The sequence below is a fragment of the Trachurus japonicus genome, chromosome 11, assembly GCF_045865225.1.
Source record: "Trachurus japonicus isolate A0001 chromosome 11, Traja_1.0".
NCBI classification, from domain to species: Eukaryota; Metazoa; Chordata; class Actinopteri; order Carangiformes; family Carangidae; genus Trachurus; species Trachurus japonicus.
This window is the reverse complement of record NC_140917.1, coordinates 12,524,974-12,537,396: the sequence shown is the minus strand read 5'-3', so window position 1 is coordinate 12,537,396 and position 12,423 is coordinate 12,524,974. Positions and strand designations below refer to the sequence as shown.

General features: G+C 39.1%; 1 protein-coding gene across 1 annotated transcript in view; it reads right to left on the bottom strand.

The window, feature by feature from the left end:
* npr1a (natriuretic peptide receptor 1a) overlaps positions 1 to 12,423 on the bottom strand; it is a 54,048-nt gene that overhangs the window by 24,792 nt on the left and 16,833 nt on the right. The gene's annotated exons all lie outside the window — the stretch shown is intronic.

Here is a 12,423-nt window from a genome sequence, read left to right as displayed (position 1 = left end):
AAACATTCTTAGCAAATGTTTTTGCTTTCATCCGTCTTGCGCTGGTCCAAGAGTTTCACCGTGAGCACAGAGGCTCATGGGAAATGTAGTGTGAAAACATTTCCAAAACTCCTTGTAGTCCCTTTAATACATTTTGGCAACACTGAGCAGGACATAAACATCCTGCTTTTCTTCTAAATAATGTGACAAATTATGTAGAATTTGTCAAGAAACATAGTGTTGCTTTGTGTCCAGATTTATTTTTCCTGTATATAGTCCGATGTTCATGAAAAAATACGGGTTGCACCACTTGACGTTGGGTTGCATCACTTCATTCACCCATATAAGTGTCTTATGTGTAGACTGTGTGTTTTTACGTTGTGGTTTAGTGGTTTTTCCTCTTTCTGGGGGTCTGAGTTGATCACACAGACCAAAGCTACAACATTAATCTGAAAAAATAAATAAATAACACACTCCTTTTTCTGTATAACTGACTGGACTCAGTGGGAGTTAGACTGAGTTACAGCGGCTGGATGAACAACTATTTGAATCATCCCGTTTTTTTTTAAGTGAGACTCGGGTTTTTGTTGTTTTAACTTTGTTTCTCATCATGTCCAGTGAGTCATCGCCAGTGCTCGGCTGCATCACAGTGACACAGACACAGATGTTCACCGCCTCACGGCTCAGGAGCCTCCTGCTAAAAGTTAAAGCAGAAGTAAGTGATATATTTGTGTTAATATAAGTCTTAAATAGTTATATCTTCCGACAGCAATCACTTACATAGAGTGTTTGGACCGAAACACGGGTCTGTCAGTCACTCTGCTCTGCTCTGAGCCGAGGAGAAAACATTTATCGTATCCTACAAGTTTTATCCAATGAGGAGAGAGAACGGCATGCAGGGCTGTGTGTGCAGGGACGAGGACCAATAGATCCATGACGAGGGCGGGGGCTGCTAACTCCATCGGGTGAAAAGACGTTATGGTGCGTTAAAGGCAGCCCGTATAACTCCTGTTTTTCCGACCTGTGAAGTCGTACCAGTTCGATCTGGTACAAGTTCACAGGTCGGAAGTTACGAGTGGCCGTTATAGTGACTTTCACAGGTAAAACAGGTCGGAAAAACACGAGTGGGTTGCCTGGAACGCTACAAAGTCGTAAGTCGTGACGTGAAGCTGTAATTTACGGTTTCAAAAGCCTGCCTGGAACGCAGCATTAGCCAAAACAACCGGGTCGCTTATTTCTGCTTTAAAAGCCTCCACACGTCTGATGAATTCTGTGAAACAACGACTTGACGACCTGCGACCGCTCAGCTCCAGTGTTGTTGGGTTTTATTTCAGGTGTGTTCACTGAAGCGTTTGTCGTGTGTCTGTCCGTCAGCCAATTAAAAACCCCACAGGGCTCTGCCGCCGTGCAGCTGCAGCCTCCTCATCAGCCTCCGAGGTCTCTGTGAAGCTTCACTGAGCCCGAGACACATTTACGCTGTCAATCAATAAAAAAAAACACACACACTCTGTCCTTCCTTCTCGTTACCGGCTGGAAACTGTTTTTTTTGTTGTTGTTTTTTTACTCTTAAACAGAGGATCTGACAGTTTTCAGACTTCCCTCTGTAAAAAAATTGCTGTTATCGTAAGTTAACGAGGCCGTGGCTGCCGGCGGCTCCGCTGGAAATAACAACCTCACTTTATTAGAAACAACCACTGAGGCAATAAAGATCAAGATCAATAAATCAGTCAGTAAATTAACTGTTATAATCATTTCAACTTTATCTGGTGACAAAAAGAAGCTGCTGTTCACTGCACTCATATTTTACACTCTACACTTCACTGTGTTCACGTGTGACTGTCTTTTATTATATAGTATTTTTATTTAATACACTGTATTATTGTGTGAACCACAGTATTTGTAGTAATATTTACTCAGTTCAGTCTGATGTGATTGTAGGTAAAAAACAATCAACAGATGATAAATAATAAAAATAAAGTGTTCACTCCTCCTGTCTCCTACTCTTACATGAACTCATTCTTGTTTATGTCCATCCATCCATCCATCCCCCTCTGACGCACATGGCCACTGATTAATCACCACGTTGTGTGTGTGTGTGTGTGTGTGTCTCTGTGTGTGTGTTGTTGTTGGATAAAAGCAGTGCAATTCAATATAGAGCGGACAGAGCAGCCTGTTTATCAGCACCATCACCACACTCCTCTGGCCACCGTCTACGTTTCCTCCTGTTGTTTCTCATTAACCCGACACGCGCCGGGTCCAGAGCATCAAACTGGAGAAACCACCAGCAACTCGTACTTTGCTGTATAATCACATATAGTTCGTGTTTTAATATGTTGATATTTAATTATCTATTATGATATATATCTTACCATTACTTCACAATCTGTCTGTATATCTGTGTTTATTTAATTACTGTTGATGTCTGTGTTCGCTTTTTATGTCATATGTGGTAAACGTATGTTGAATGTTACGTAATTTGCACATTTGGAGTTTGGGGAAATTCAATTTCGATCCCCCTGTGTAACTGATGTTATATATTGTGATTGACAATAAAGTTTACTACTACTATTGACACCTTGCACTTTATATAGTTTTTTTTTTCTTCTGTTTTTGTTTTTAACTTTTTTAAATGTTCTTTGCTGCTACAGGAGAGAGATTTTGGTTGTATATGTATATGCAACGACCATAAACATAAACTTGGAAATGGAGCTGCATTAATCAGATGATCAATAAACTCTGATATTTACTGTCCACTAAAAAACGGAGGAAATGGTTTTTAGTTTAAATTTAAGTTTAAACTCTGGCATTGTGTCATTTTGTGTTTGCCGACTCATCATAACAGTTTGACGTCAGTTTCCTGCAGCAGGAAACCAAACCTTTTTGTTTTTTCTGTCATGGTAAAGGATTGATAGTTTATTAGTTCCTCCAGGAGGGGCGGGTCTGTTGGACTGATTGATTGACGTCTTTAGTGTCTTTAGTGCATTAAAGAAGTGAGGAGAGTCCACTGGGAGCTCCGAGGTCACAGAGGTCACGGGGTCACGGGGTCGACCAGTGTTGAATCAATAAACTCTCACTCAACTGATTCAGACAACAACAAAAAAACACAATCACAGTTAAAAAGTCAAAACAAAACGTGAACTCGAAAATGAGACAACACACGACGTCAGTGAAGTCGTTATTACAGTTTTTCTCGATTGCTAAGACACATTTCTTCAAGTCAAGTCAAGTCAAGTCACAGTTTATTTATAAAGCACATTTAAAAACAACCTCAGTTGACCAAAGTGCTGTACAATTGCAAAAGCACAACACAGTTAATCACAAACACTACAACAAACAACAAATAATTAAAAACAACACAAGGGATAGTAGTCACTTTAAAACAAATCTAGATTAAAAAGAAAGAATAAAAGAGAGAGAGAGGGAAAGAAAGAGAGAGAACCAAGATTACTCGCTTAGCTGGGAGTGAACGCCAAGGAGAAAAGATACGTTTTTAAAAGTGTTTTAAAATGTTCAACAGACTGTGCAGCTCTAACATGGAGAGGTAGGCTGTTCCACAGCTTAGGAGCCGCGACTGAGAAGGCTCTATCTCCACGAGTGGAGAGTCTGGACCTGGGTACTGCCAGGAGCAGCTGGTTAGATGACCTAAGTGCCCTAGCAGTGGTGTGCAACTGTAAAAGCTCCGATAAATAAGGTGGTGCTAGACCATTCATACATTTAAAAGCAATTAATACAATTTTAAACTGAATCCTAAAATTAATAGGCAGCCAGTGCAAAGATGCCAGGACTGGAGTAATGTGCTCGCGTTTTTTCTTTCCAGTCAGCAAGCGGGCAGCTGCGTTTGAAAGCTGCTCTCCTTTTCTCTGAACTGTGAACACAAACCCCAATTTTTCAAGCTACATTCACAAAACCTCAGACTCTTCTTGCAAAACCAAACTTTCACCTCAGAACAGTTCAATCTGTGCCCAAAACTGAACTATGTTGTCAAATCGTGCCCTGAGTCAATCAAAATTAAAAACACTACTGAGCAGCCACTAAACACTACATAGAAAAATAGAAAACACAACGCTCAGCACATGAAGCTGTAGAAATAAATGTTTGTTCACTGTAGCTAAATGCATGTTGCAAAACAAAAAATCCTGTGCATTTAGCACTTCTCTCCTTCCATTTCTTTCACCCTCCTCCTTCCCTCTCCACATCCATTTCATCCCCTTTTCCTTCCTTCCTTCTTCTTTTTTTCTTCCCAGTTCATCCCTCCCTCCCTCCCTCCCTCATCCTCTCTTCCTTCACCCTGTCGTCTCTCATCTTCTCCTCTTGCAAAACAAAAAAACAGTGCATTTAGCACTTGTACATAGTAAAAAAAAAGAAGTACAAAAACCAGAAATCTTGTGCATTTACACGTAGCACTTGTACAGTACAAAGACAAACACAAATCTTGTGCATTTAGCACTTGTATGCAGTAAGCCTACGTAAAAATAAAGATAAAAATATAGAAATGAGAAGTGCGTTACTCATCCACAGCATCATTTCTCTGTACTGGGTCAGGCCACAGGACTTCATCCTGAACTGGCTTATATAGTATGTGCCCTCACATCATTGGACACAAGTGTGATCAATTTTGAGTTGTTGTGTTCAACCGGTGAAACCTGTGCTTTAGTTGTGTTTGACTTTTGCCACCTGTGCTCAGCATTATGCAACACAGGTGCATCACAATGAAAATGTGTTGGTAAGTTGTGTTTAAACAGGTGAAAAGTGTTTATAGTTTTGCCAAAAGAGAGTGACTGATTCAATCAGTGGGTTCAGGCAACTGAGAATTTGGTTCAGACAACAGGGTTTAGTGTTTTAGCAACTGAGAAAAACTGTAAGTTACTATAACAACAACGTTCACTAGTTATTGATAAATAATTCATAATTAAATCAGCACTAAGTAGTTGTGTGTTTAGTCGTGTGAAGTCCTGTGTAATCTTTAGTGTGTGTACAGTAGTGTTGTGTATTCTTGTGTTGTATGATCACGTTTGGTGTATAGTCTTGTGCAGTCAGTGTTGTGTAGCATTATGTTGTGTAGTTTACAGTAATGTAGTATTGTGTAGAGTTGTGTGGTCTCGTGCAGTTTAGTCCTGTGTAGTAAAGTGTAGGCATGTGTTGTGTTGTGTTGTGTTGTGTTATGCTGTGTAGTCTCGTGTAGCGTTGTCTTTTGTTCTGTAGTGTTGTTTTATAGTATAGTTGTGCGTTGTGTTGTGTTTTGTGTAGTTTCATCCTGTGTTGTGTAGTCTGGTGTTGTGTAGTTTAGTCTTGTGCAGTGTTTCGTTGTGCAGGGCTGTGTAATCTTGTGTATTGTTCTGTTGTGTAGCGTTGTGTTGTGTAGTTACTGTATTGTGTAGTGTTATTGTTTTGTTGTGTACCGTTGTGTAATCTTGTGTGGTCTCGTGTAGTTTAGTCTTGTGTTGCATAATCTTGTGTATTGTTCTGTTGTGTGAAGAAGTGTTGTGTTGTGTTGTGTAGTTTAGTTTAGTATTGTGTAGCCTTGTGTTGTGTAGTTTAAAGTAGTATTGTGTATTGTTTTGTTGTGTACCGTTGTGTAATCTTGTGTGGTCTTGTGTAGTTTAGTCTTGTGTTGCATAATCGTGTGTATTGTTCTGTTGTGTGAAGAAGCGTTGTGTTGTGTTGTGTTGTGTTGTGTTGTGTTGTGTTGTGTAGTTAACGTTTTGTATTGTGTAGAGTTGTTTATTGCTCTGTTGCTGTGTAGCATTGTGTAGTGTTGTGTAGTGTTGTTTTGTTGTTGCGTTGCGTGTCGTCAGCTGTGCGACTCTAATCTCATCAGTCGGTCGTCTGCAGCTGAGCCCGACTGTCAGTGTGTCACTTCCTGTGTGTGTTTGTTTTCCACACCTGAACCCTCCCCCCGACCGTGTGTCTGAAATCAAATCAAACCTGTGTGTCTGTGTGTGTGTCTGTGTGTGTGTGTGTGTGTGTGTGTGTGTGTGTGTCTGTGTGTGTGTGTGTGTGTCTGTGTGTGTGCGGACCAGCAGCAGCAGCAGGAGGACGTCTGACCGGGTGATTTATGAAGTCCTGATTAAAATGAAGACCGTGTTTTCCTGCCGACTCAAAGTGACACCTTCAACCTGATGAGCCTGTTTCCTGTAACGCTGGACCGGAGATTCATGTCCTGTCCCTCGTCCGTCCGGATCCTTTCATCTCGGTCTTTCCAGTCAGTCATGTTTCATCTCAGGTTTCAGGACCGGGAGGGACGGGACACGCCTGTCCTGTCCTGTCCTGTCCCGTCCCTCCCGTCCTGTGCTGACCACCAGTCGGGCGTCCTGTCGTCCTCCCGTCCTCCCTCTCAGTCTTTTTTTTTAAACAATTTATTTATGTTTGTATTTTTTCATATGAAATAATGTTTAATTCAGTATCTTTGATATGTATTTCAATCTTTCGATGATTTTGTATTTGGTCAGAAATGTATCCTATGTTTTTCTATGTAGCCATATATGCTTTGTTTCCCCGAGTGCGCCTCAGGGCCTTAAAGCTTGTTTTTAACCTATGTGATTTGCTTCGATTTAGTCTCAGTTTAGCTTGGTATGGTTTCCCTGTATACTGTGTACTGTGATGAATTGTTTATTGTTTATTCTTTTTGATACAATGTATATTTTTTCCTCTGTGGTGTTTGGCTCTGAGGTTATTTAAACCGTTCCCTCCCTCCCTCACACACCTTCAGAACCTGACGAAGGTCTCAGGACCGAAACGTTGTTCAGCTCAATAAATCTATGCAAGTGATGCGGGGGCTTTTTCTTAAACAATTTATTTATGAAAGGCCCCGTAAACCAAAAATGGATTTTTTGAAATTATTAACATGTCAATGTAGTGTTTGGATTCTGCACAGAGTTGTTTTAGAGGTAAATACAGAGTCTGCTTGCAGAAAAACTGCCCCCGACGGTAACGCGCATCAGCGGTTGCATAAATTTACCTCTAAAACAGCTCTGTCTCGTAACGTTCTGTTATTATCTCATAGCGTGGTGAATGTGCAGGTCACAACTTGTCCACCAGAGCGTTTTGGAGTTGTTGGATTGTGTATTTGATGAGTTTGATGAGGGAAACCAAGAAATCCCATGAGCCTCCGTAGCGTAGCTCTGAGCAGCTCACGACTCTGCTCCGCTGTTCTAAAAATAGCTTGCACCGACAATTAAAGGTAATGAACCTACTGCTAAAACTATAGGGATTACAGCAACGGGCCAACTTGCCAAAATGTTGAACTATCCCTTTAAGATATATTGAAACAGCAGGTTTCAATATATCTATCTAATATACCTTTCCACAATGCATTTATTTCCAGCAATAACCTAATAAAACGTGTTTTCCTCATCCTGTCAGTGGGTAAAACAGATAAATCCCCGAGCAAAATCAATCTTGGTGAGTGAGGAGTCTCTCGCCCTTGAGTACATCCAGAACGTGATCCCAAAACTGTTTCAAATTTGCACAATCCCAAAACATATGGATAAGACTTCCTGTTGCAACTTTACACCTAGGGCAAAGTTCAGAAATAGTGCTGTACATTTTATGGAGTCTCTCTCGGTGTGAGATAAATTCTATGAATGAGATTAACCTGCAGAAGCCTATATGACGACTATTATACGAGAAATTTTGAGCTGCACTAATCACAAATCACAAATGTTCCCGTTCAGCCCTACAGAGTCCTCCCTCTCAGTCTTGTCAGTGTTTGTGGACGCTCAGCGATCTGTCATCAACACGGTTTTCTCTGTCTACATGATGAAATGTCTCGTGTGTTTGTCTTCTAAATATTTCACCAACTAAAACAACAGGGGTTATTTTCTTAAAAACAGAATGAGTGATGTTTAAAACAACATGTGTGTGATTGATGGAGACGTTTTTACTGCCGATGAAACTCAGCAGTTTAACTCCGTCTGCTCGGTTTTAAACTCATCAGTGTGTGTAGCTACTGTACTGTGCATTTACATCAGTCATGACCGAACACTGACATGAACGCAGTCATTGTAGTGACTGTGAACGCACCATGAACCCACTGTTCTACAGCTGAGGTATAGTATATATAATATTATACGTATATATATATACGTATAGCATAGTGCGAAATACGGGGGGGTTTGGGGGGGTCGGACCCCCCCGATTAACCCCTTGAGACCCCCTGAAAGACTCAAAAGCAAAATCTGAGGGGGGTCTCAATCTTGTCAAAAAAAAAAAAAAAATAATATAATACAATAATTTTATTGTGGTCAATTAAATGTGTTTAAGATCACCATGTCCAGTATTCATAATTCAAAACATTTATTCGTTTAACATTAAGCTGAACCGTGTCACCTGCGCATTATGCAAATTAGCCATGTGCGCCAGCCCAGCGCAGGAGTCGAGCCCACTCGCTATCAGAACAGAGGATCCCGTTCCTCTCCCACCCTCTGCCGAAGAAAGTGAAGTTGAGGCCGAGTGCTCTGAAGACGTAGCCACAGCCCCTGCTGCTAGCACTGGTGATTGGCCGCTTTTCTTTTCTTTTTTTTTTTTACACCTAAGCAGGTGGGGTAATGGAAATACCGCAACCCTTGGCTTGACATTAAGGCAGGAAAATAACTTAAGGTAAGAGGCTAGCCTGCTTCAGCATACGATGGCCTGAACCCCCAGTGGTGTTGTTTGGCCAGGCGCCTGTTGTGAGCTATTTGTCTGTGCTTTTTCAATTTTCATGATGGCCCGTTATACGAATGTGATTTGTGGATGTGTTCAATGCTGTGTTTAAACGTATTTGCTAGATGGATGGTTAGATAAGGCTACATGATCGGTCATAGTTGCAGGCTGAGGATCTCGTGCATAATTGCACGTCAGTCTCCGATCTCCAGATTTATACAGTTGGTTGTTATTCGAGTGCACGAGTTTGGTGTCTTTCATTCATTTTAATTGTTGTATTTTATTTATTGTCTATTCGTTTCTGCATTGCCCTGATCGCGCGCCAGTCTCCTATACCTGGCATTTATTCATTGTTCAAGTGCGCCAGTGTGGTGCCAATTATTGTCTTTTATTTATTGAATTATCGTCTATTTATTATCAATTACTTTCTGCATTGTAATGCACAACTTTGCCTCTCCTTTTTAGGCTATAGGCTAATTTTCTTGGCTTATTGTAATGTTATAGTCCTACTTTATAAAAAGAAAAAAAAATAACGGTACTGCGCAACAATCGCGAGTTAGGGACCCCCCCGAATATTGATGGGTATTTCGCACACTGACGTATAGTATACTATACCTCAGCTGTAGAACAGTGGGTTCATGGTGCGTTCACAGTAAAAAGGAATTTGGGTTTTTTGTTACCTCAACTTATTTTTCTTAGTCAATCCAACTAAAAGTATCTAAATTGTTGGGCCAACTTGAAATATTAAGTTTTAATACTGTCAACTCCTCACAGTGTCTCACAGTGTGATTTATGTACTGTATGTAATTTAAGTAAATTATATGTCTTAATTGTATATCATGTGTTGAAGTAGTATTTCTGTTATGCACCTAAATTTGAATTATTTGAATATTTGTCATTTTTCATGTTCAAAAGTATAGCCTACTATGCCTGAACTGATTTTGTTGAAAGATGTTTGTGGTAAAATAAATACTGTTTTTAAAAAAAAAAAAAAAAAAAAAAAGTAATTTCTTTATGTATTCCACTCAGTCATTTTAGAAAATAAGTGATTTAGTTATCTTGACAAATAATGCTGTTGATCATACTTAAGTTTTTGAGTGAGGTAAACTAAAACTGGAAAAAGTTACCTTGCTGCCTTAAAATTTTATGTTGATTTAACTAAAGGGTCTTAGTTGGAACATACTTAAGTTTTTGAGTGAGGCCAACTTATACTGGAAAAAGTTACCTTGCTGCCTTAAAATTTTAAGTTGGTTAAACTTATAATTTAATGTCACCTCAACTAGGCATTTAGTTCATACAACTTAAATTTCTTTGTTAGTTGTACTTAAAATGTTATCAACTGAACTTAAAATATCAAGTTGATCCAACTGTCTGTCACTTTGGGATTAGTCATTTCAACATATTATTCTAAGTGGTAAGAACTTACATGGAAGTGCAAAGAACTAGAAATTCTTAGCTCTCTTAACTCAAAATTTTAAGGCAACAAGGTAACTCGTTTTTTTTAAGTTGAGCCAACAAATTCGTTTTAACAGTGTATATATATGTATAGGTATATATAGTAGAGACATAGAGTACTTCAGGTACTCTCAGTATCGCAGTGCGTTAGGTGGTTAAATTATCACAATAACAGTAAAGGTAATTTAGGTAGTTAAAGGAATAGTTCACCAAAAAATGAAAGGAAGTGTTTTACTGTGATACCCTACCAACAGGAAATACTATCACTATGATATTTTAATTAAAGTACTTTTACTAGGATGCTTCTAGTATATTGATGTTATATCAAAATGTAAAAAAAGCAAAAACAAAGGAAAAGATTATGATATGATATGATATGATATACTATATATGTACACTACCTACTGCTGTAACATGTTATGTCAAAATGTCATAAGTAAAAGAACGTTATATCAAAATGCAAAAAGGGGGGAAAAAAAAGAAAAAAGAAAAGATTATGATAAATATTTTTTATTTTGTGGGTAATGGGGGCGGGACTAGATAAGCTTTTGCTTCTCCCGCTTTCCCTTTCGGCCATGTGTATTGTATTACTTGAACTTGGATGAAGTGTGATGATTTAAATTGACATGCCCGAAATAAACAAATTGATTGATTGATTGATATTACCGGTAAGTGCTGTTACTGTGATACTTCGACCACATACAGTACTGTTACTGTTATAAATTGACTTCAGGGCCGTTAATGTGACACAGTAACTAGAGGACCTACTTTTACTGTGATACTTTAAAGGATTAGTTCACCAAAAAATGAAATTCAGTCATTATTGACTCACCCTCATGCTGATGAATACTCCGGAGTAGTTTTTTATTCCTCAAAGTGCATCTCGAGACCCGGGGAGGGGGGTTCGTAGTCCAACGAAACATGAGTCAATTGGGCACGACACAAAAAGGTCCATAAAACTACAGTACACAAAAAGCATGTAATATTCCTCCTTACTGCTCTTTCACTGCAATCCAAGTGTCCTGAAGGGATATAGTCCAGAGTTTACTGGAAACAACGTCATTTAGGACATAAAATACGTTGTTTCCAGTAAACTCTGGACTATACCCCTTCAGGACACTTGGATTACAGCGGAAGAGCAGTAAGGAGGAATATTACAAGGTTTTTGTGTACTGTAGTTTTATGGACCTTTGTGTCGGGCGCTATTGACTCTCATATAAAGTATTCGTTGGACTACGAACCGGCCTCCCGGGTCTCCGGAGTATTCATCAGCATGAGGGTGAATTTCATTTTTTGGTGAACTATTCCTTTAAAGTATCACAGTAAAAGTACGTCCTCTAGTCACTGTGTCACATTAACGGTCCTGAAATCAAATATCACAGTAAAAGTACGTTAGGTAGTTTAAGTATCACAGTAACAGCACTTAATATAGTAAGAGTATTATAGTAAAAGTACTTTAATTAAAGTATCATAGTAATAGTATTTCCTGTTGTTGGAGTATCACAATAAAAACACTTCCTGTAGTCACTGAATCACAATAACAGTACTTCATAAATATACTTTGTGTAGTAGGCTATCACACAGTATCATAGCAGTGTGGTACATTCAGGTAGTTAAAGTATCACACTAATAGTATGTCATTTAGTTAAATTATCAAAGTAAAAGTACTTTAAATGGTTAAAGTCTTACAGTAATGGTGCTTCATGTAGTGAGAGTATTAAAGTAAAAGTACTTCCTGTAGTCACAATACGAGTAGCTTACTTTATGTAGAGGCTACAGTCCTCAACGCAGGCGTCCCCGGTTCGAATCCCGCGTCGGGCAGACCTTTCCTGCATGTCATTCTCCCTCTCTCTGCCTCCCCCTTTCCTGTCTATCTCTACTGTGTGCTATCCAATAAAAGTAAAAAGTTGTCAGAAAAATAAATACTTCTAAAAGTACAGAGTACCGCTACTTAAGTACAGTAACGAAGTATTTGTACTTTGTTACTTGCCATCACTGTACACACGGATGTGACGACAAGACACTGATTTAAAATCAACCACATGTGAACCTGAGTCTGTCGAATAGAAAGTATCATGAAATAGAAAAACTTTCTTTCTTTCTTTCTTTCTTTCTTTTTATTTATTCCAGCCAAGGGTTTCACAATTTCAATTTCACAATTTGACAATATCATGACATATCACAACATTTTCTTATTCCTTGGTTGGAAGGGAGCGGGGAGAAGATACATCTTATGTTGCCTGCTGCCCCTCACTCAATATGTAATTATTCTAGTAAAAAACTAATTAAAGTAGCCTACAAGTAGTCCAGTTATTTTATGAGAAAAGGTCAAACAAATTGCAACAG